The following is a 7,576-nucleotide window of genomic DNA, read 5'->3' on the forward strand; positions in this document are numbered from 1 at the left end:
AAATAGATCCAATTTTGACTGAAACTAAAATATTTTACTTCTCATGTAGCTTTTTAAGGACATCATAAAGCAGGCACCAGGATTAGGTATGTCCCAAGGCTAAAGGGGAGCTTGACTGATACATAGGGGGGGCCGAGAAAACATTTATAAAAATGTTTTAGAATATGAAATAAAATGCTGGAGGCGCTTAACACAAGGAGCTGGAGAGCAGTCATTTTGACTGTTTTCAAATTTTGATGTGTTATTACTCTGCGTATATAGATATAAGATGCTCTGGCCTCTTGACTTTTCCTAATTTTGTATATATTTCATTACAATGGTGCAATTTTATGGTATTAAACAATATAAAAATAGTTACGAGCCATTACTCCTTTAACTACGACAAGCAGGAACCATATTAAAACTCAGTCCGTTGTTAAATTTTCTTCCTTTGCGATCGTGGGTGGCATTGCTGTACCCCCCAGCACAGTAACGGTTCACCATGTTGATATATTAGGGCCGTCTAAATCACGCGGGAAAGACAGTGAGTTTGTTTTGCGTGCAACAATAGCAGTCGCCTCGAACCCAAAGCGCTCCCACCATGACGCTACCCCTTTAGCGACGTCAGCGATGACGTGCCGTGTACGTGAAACAATTTATCCCCTTACGTTTACAAACCGTCAGAGTTGGGCATTTTACTAAAAATTGAGCGTCCGTTATTCGTCGTCCGTCTGCAGCGCGGCTACCCTTCCGCCGTCCGTAATTCGCCTTTTTTCCGGGGTGAAAAAAATACAGTAGTTCCCGTCTATAGACCGGACCGGTCGCCTCTAATTTTAAACGGGCCTCCGTCGGCAAGTCAGACAAATTTTTCATTAGACCTGTCCGTCAAACAGACAGAATGCCCAGCTCTGCAATCAGTGTTGTAAAAAAAATGTCCCCAGAGGATGTAGGAAGTACACCCTAGAGTAGACTGATCATATGTCAATAACAGGACTGACACACTGTCTACTCACAGTCACACTGAAAAATACGTCAAAATAAAATCTATCTGTATCTGGGGAGAACCCAGAGAAATACAGGGAGAAAATGCAAAGCACTACCCAGTAAAACCCTGACACATGGCTGGGACCAGCTATGAGGTGGCCGTGTTAACTAATGGCCCTCTGTGCTGTCCCTAATGACATAAAATCCCCATCCAATTCCCAAACCTACTACACTCCTATCCTCCCTGTTGCAAATGTGCTAGAAAGTAAAAGGTGTCTTTTCTGTGGTGGCCATATGACCATCCAGCCAAGGAGGCCTCTTTTCTTTTTATATTTCCTCTCCTGCCTCACCTGTTCAATTTATTGCTAATCTGCCTCCATTCACTCTTCTGTATTGCCTGTCTGGTGCTTATATGCTTTATAGTGCGCATTTTGGCATCTCTCGTAAAATGATATATCGACCTGAGTGACGATGTTGGGGGCTTAGGTAGAGTTCGGCCTAAGCCTTTGTGCAGATGGTGCATTACAGTGAGCTTTAGTGTTTGATTGGATGGAAAAGAGTTCCCTACTGGTGTTTTATTTAGCCAGCTGATGGTTTTACTACGGAGCCCCTAAAGTGACATGGGGGAAAAAAAAGAGAAACTTTCTCAGCCTAACGAGAAAAGTTTCTCATCCTTATGAGAAACTTTCTCATGCTAATTAGAAATGTACTCATCCTAATGAGAAAGGAAAAAGGATGAGAAATCCTAATGCGAAGGTTTCTCGTTAGGATGAGAAAGTAGTATGCATGCATGGGAGACACTATGACATTTCGGTTTGTGTTTCTGGGTGAAAATGACAGTGCGGGACCTAGTTCGGTTATATTTTCTGCTGGGACATTATTACAAGACGTTGCTGCTTTACTTGCTTATTTACCTGCGTTGAGTTAACTTCCTGGATTTTCAACCTGCTTCCAGTGTAGTGAGACAATGGCAGCAGAAGAGGACTTATTCCTCAAAACAAGGACTATACCAAAAAATAGTTTCATCGACCAACTAAAAGAAGTTAATATGAAGAGAACTGTTAACTTGCGTCACAGACCCTATATGTTACTTGCTTTGTCTACCTTGCTTACTTGCTTTTGTTATTGTAGCCACATGCTAGCTTGAAATGCTTCACATATCTGGCGTTTTTTTTCCTTACAGATCGACATTAACGTCATATGTCTTATGACAGATGAGGAGTTAGGACAGTCACAAGATTTGGAGAGTGACTTGCAATCAGAGCATTTTGTCGGAGGAGAACTGAGTTAGACATTACAATACAATACAATTTTATTTATATCAGAATGGCTCTTTTTATCAAATCAGAGCTAGAGGTGGAGGTGGAACACGACACTTGTCTGTTGATAAGTCAGTGACTATGGCTGAGCTGCTGGAGATGGGCAAAAACTTGTTTTTTTCAAACGGACGTTCATCTAAAGCAGTGGTGGCCAAGTCCAGTCCTCAAGAGCCACAATCCAGCCTGTTTTAGGTTTGTCCCTACGGCAACACACCTGATTCAAATCATCAGGCTCATTATCAGGCTTTTGCAAATCTTGCTGATGAGCTGATAATTTGAAACAGATGTGTTGCCATAGGGACAACCCTAAAACAGGCTGGTATGTGGCACTTAAGGACCGGACTTGGCCACCCCTGATCTAAAGGACCGGTTGACGACTTCCACTTTGAAGTTCGTGATTATAGCCACAATTTGGTGTCCCTGAAGTCACAGTGGGCCAGCTGTACGAGCAAAGTAAACTAGGAATGCTGCGCCTGCGCATCTACACGACCTCCAAGGTAAAAGCAACACTTCTCTCGGGTCTATCATCAGACCTGCAAGCCCACAGACGACAAGGCGACTGTAATTTATCATCGTTACATGAATGTAAATATATGGGCTACGGCAGATATTACATTAACATTCATATAGATGGTTTTAAGTTTGAAATGTGGGGCAGGGGATATGGGGTCAATTGTTTGTGGGCTAGTATGTTACACAGTGGCGGTGGCTCTGGCCATGTGTAACAGCTGACAAATAAATTTTAATCGTAGTGCCGCAGAATATATTTTTGATAAATTCATCTGATCCTGTAAAGCAGCCTCAGCACACATCAGATTCTTAATTTCTAGACATTAGCTGCCTTGTTGTGCTGCAGCCAGTGGTGAGCAACAAACACACAGACTGATAGTGCTGATGTATTCATTTATTTTTTTGATCCATCCATTACTCTTGAACAACATTTTTGTATGATTAATTTCACGTGTATCAAATTTGGGTAAGTCACATTAACAATTGCATTTTTAAGGCCTTTGCAATACGCCGTAATAGAGATGTAAAGTAGACAAAAAGCATGAATACCTGAAAGTTTATTTGTGATTGTGGAGCATTGGTACACACTTCTGCTTATTATCAGTGATCAGTAATCATTGTTCTTTTTAAATATCTTTCAGCTCTCCACAACGAAATGATGGACCTGTATCCTCCAGCAGTTTTGCAGCATCACCAGATCTCCCTTATGAACAGCTCATCGTAAAATTAAGGCGCGTTAACATAGTTGAGGATGTCCTTAATGTCTTCATGGAATCAAATATACTGGATGCCAACTTAAAAGTGGAGTTGTGATGGTGTGTTAAGAGAGGCATATCCTGCATTGTGAGATACCAGGACCAGGACCACCGGCATGTTTTTGTTCTTGCCTGCTGCCAGGGACTTGCAGTGGATGAAGAACTCTTGATGATGTCATTTGCCAGATTTCTTTCAGAGAATGAACGAGCATCACTTGAAAAAGCACTTGAGGGCAACATTGATGAAACGGTTACGGAAGACTTACTAGACATCTTCTCACGAATGGGCTCTCACTGCCTACCCTCTCACGACAACTTACGGGCTGCCACTCAAACAATTGCACACAAAACGCTTCTTCAAGAGCCAAAGTTCATTATTGATTGTTTCCATTCCAGTATTGACAATACTGTGCCACTACTCATCACAAAAGACAACATAATGCAGCTGTATGAGTCCAAGAAGCCAACAAAGGTGGCCCAGATGATAAAGCCATTAAACTGAAACCCTGAACCCAGGGTGAAGAGCAGACATCACTTAACCACCTACTACGGTATGTGAGAAGCATCGACCAAAGAAAACTTGAGATGTTCTGGCGTTTCTGAACAGGATCCACTGTGCTGCGCGAGGATAACATCGAAATGACTTTTAATCGACTGTGTGGTTTAATTCGAAGGCCTATGGCACACACATGTGGATCTGTTCTTGAGTTACCTTGCACTTATAGCTCGTACCCAAAGTTTCGTCCAGAGTTTGACAGCGTCCTGTCTGGTGAATGCGTTACAATGGATATTTTGTAGCAAATGTGAGGGCTGCATATTGTATTACATTGTTACGACATTTCACCAAAATAAAATGGTTTATTTGTTCATTAGACCAGGACCAAAAAAAAGTTGTATTTGTCAATTCAACCATGACAAAAAATGTAGGTCATTGTTAATAAGTTGTGCTGTAATACGCACCAGCACAATGACTGACAATTTGCTCAGGTCCAAAAGACTGACATTTTTTCAGAAGGTGATGTTCACTTTTTTCGAGCACCATTTGCACGTTTAGCACTTTTTTTTTGGTAATTTTTCATTTAATGCTATTGATCACTTGATTCAACAGCAACTAGTTCAACAAAAAAAATATCTGTTTGAATGCAGATTGCAGTGAAATTTTTCAAATGGCATCCATGGCTGTTCTTATTGAAGCCTCATATTTTTAGCCGAATAGCATAATTGCCAAAGTAATTTTTAAATGTGATTTCGGTCCAAATACGTCAAACGAACAAACCACGGTCCTTCAACTCAGTAAAGATAGAGATGCCTCTGCCCCTGTGACTCAACCTTGCATAAGTAGAAGAGGATGGATGTGTGGATGGATGGATGGATGGATGGGTGGATGGATGGATGGATGGATGGATGGATGGATGGATGGATGGATGGATGGATGGATGGATGGATGGATGGATGGATGGATGGATGGATGGGGTTACAACGCCATTCCCATGATGAGAGCCATTATCCACAAATGGAGAAAACATGAAACAGTTGTGAAATTTCCCATGAGTGGTCGAGCTACAGAAATTACCCCAAGAGCACAGAGAGAACACACAAAAGAAACCAGGATAACATCCAAACAAGTGTAGGCCTCTCTCGTCTCAGTTTCGGTCAGTGTTTATGATTCAATAATAAAGAAGAGACTGGGGGAGACTTTTGCACACATGGAATATCTGTATATTTTTCCAGTTATTTATGCCATTATACAATATTCTCTTTTTACTCCACTTTTGTTCTAAAATTGTTGGAACACACTATAACTCGGGAACCAAAGGGCAACCAATTTTGACAATGAGAATGACAAAACAAAAACAAAAAAAACAAAAAATCAATCGAAATATTTCTGTAATGTGCCTTTTGGAATTAATCCCAGATCTGGAGAAGAAATAATGTGTTTCTGACGTTTGTGTTCTGCCATCCTAAAATGTATCCATCTTGACAGCAGAAACGTGTGGTGTACAGGCCTACTTTAGCAAGAGCCTACAGTTGCTAAAGATAACCTTGTCTTAAAATAGAAGCAACATTACAATACCATGCCCTTCAGTCACACTTGTAATCCCATTGACATAAAGTTATACAATAGATGAAGAAGCTTGTGGTAGTGACAACATCCTTGTAAGTGATGGGATTCAGGGCTGACACACATCATACAAAATCAAAGATTTAATGGAAGTCTCTGCCTTCCAAAGTACAAAGTAGACTAGAGTGATTACCGGTACAAGGAATTTTACTTGACTTGGTGAGGTTAGAAAGGCTAGAAGAAAAAGACACCACTGTTCTGTAAGGGGATGATAGAAACTCCTCTGTGCTGGATGTTGCTTTCCCGAACTGTTTGTTGCATTATCTACCCAGTAGTTGTCTGCTGAGGTAGCATAGCTATTTGTCAATGTCAACAGCAGCCACTATACATCCTATTGTGGTGGGCCAATGAAAATTACAACAGAGTACAATCTGTGGAGGCTTATGATGCAGACAAGAGCAGTAAATCATTAGCAAGACAGTCTTTGTTAGCATTTATTTATTTCAAATTTAGTTAACTTTTTACAGTGTAGTGTTCAGTGAGCGACAGAGATTATTTTTCTAAATCGAATACAAAAAAAATAATGAGCGTTTTTTCCAGTCCATAAAATCCATTTGCCCCTAATTGCCTTATTAATTCAATCATCTAAAACACTGTCGTAGGGCTGCTCGATTAAGCGATCTTGAACCGAAACAGAATTTTCTGGATAAAAGGATGTTAAAAACGTTCAAATCGACACGTTCGATTTAGTTATTTTTGGTGTATCTAAGTCACCGTAGTTTCCGCTGCATTTCCGCTTCCTTCCACGACCGCACAGTCTGATAACAACAACAACAACATCCATGGCTAACGGCGATTCTGCTATTTGCTCAGGCAAGTGAGCGTTTAGTTAATAAATCGGGCAAATATAGATCTAACAATCCATTGTTAGGCAAAATCGAACAGCCCTACGCTGTCGCTTTCGTTGGCCCTCCACAGTAGGACATAATCTGAGTCTACGCCATGTTATTCTTCAGGTACAGAGCTGCTAAGACTGATTACTCAGCCTCTCTGTTGCCAGAATCAGTTCCACAAATGATGAATTAATTAATCATTATGTCCTTATTTTGTTACTTTTTAAAGTGTAAATAAATGATTCTAGGAATGTTTCTAATCAATATTAAGGCGTAACACTGTATACAGAGTGTTCCTAAAAATGTTATCTGGATATCTAAGTAACTACTACATGGTTTAGGGCAAACATAATTAAATGTGCTGTAGCGAATGTTTAGTATTAAATATTAATTTAATAAATGGGCGGTGATTGGGTTAATGCCTGCACTAACTCTCGATTGCCGCTAGGGGGCGCCACACCCGTTTTGGGTTGATTCTTTGGACAAAGCGGACGAAAAAGTCCTCGTAATTCAGTCTTAATATATGAAGGCGCTACATTAAAAATCTGTAAATCCGATTTACCAGATCATGATTGAAACTTTGACTCAAACACACACAATTCACGCTAGATTTCTGTATATGACAATGATTTATTTTATACAGCAATTGAAATCTAAACGAAACACACTACAATGTTCAGAAACAATAATAGAAACACAATAAAGAAATCCTATGCTAAGACAAGTCTAAATAAATGAAGAAAACGAATATCAAAGGTTTGTGAGGAAAGGGGCATTGGGACCGGACTATATGAGTGCGCGTGTGTGCGTGTGTGTGTGTGTGTGTGTGTGTGTTGTGCGTGCGTGCGGGTGTGCCTGTGTTCGCGTGTAATGAGCAGTGAGCTAGTGTACCAGGCTAAAATCAGCTGACATACCAACCTCTACTTGATTCCCAAGTTAATTATGTACCACTCGTATGGCTCGTAGGAGATTGCAAGCTGCACTTACGGGTGTTGGTTGTCGTCACTCAATGGGGAAAGGGGAGGAAGGGTTGCCGCAGAGAGTGACGTCACAGGGGAGCAAGAAGAAGTAAAG

The 7,576-nt window shown here is 40.7% G+C and overlaps 1 pseudogene; it reads left to right on the forward strand.

Annotated features, from left to right (window-relative positions):
* Nucleotides 1–1,930: 1,930 nt before the first annotated feature.
* LOC147145760 (uncharacterized) lies at nt 1,931–4,345 on the forward strand (annotated as a pseudogene).
* Nucleotides 4,346–7,576: the final 3,231 nt, after the last annotated feature.

The sequence above is a fragment of the Filicampus tigris genome, chromosome 6 (genome assembly GCF_054856515.1).
Source record: "Filicampus tigris isolate MCC_2025a chromosome 6, RoL_Ftig_1.0, whole genome shotgun sequence".
Taxonomy (NCBI): Eukaryota; Metazoa; Chordata; class Actinopteri; order Syngnathiformes; family Syngnathidae; genus Filicampus; species Filicampus tigris.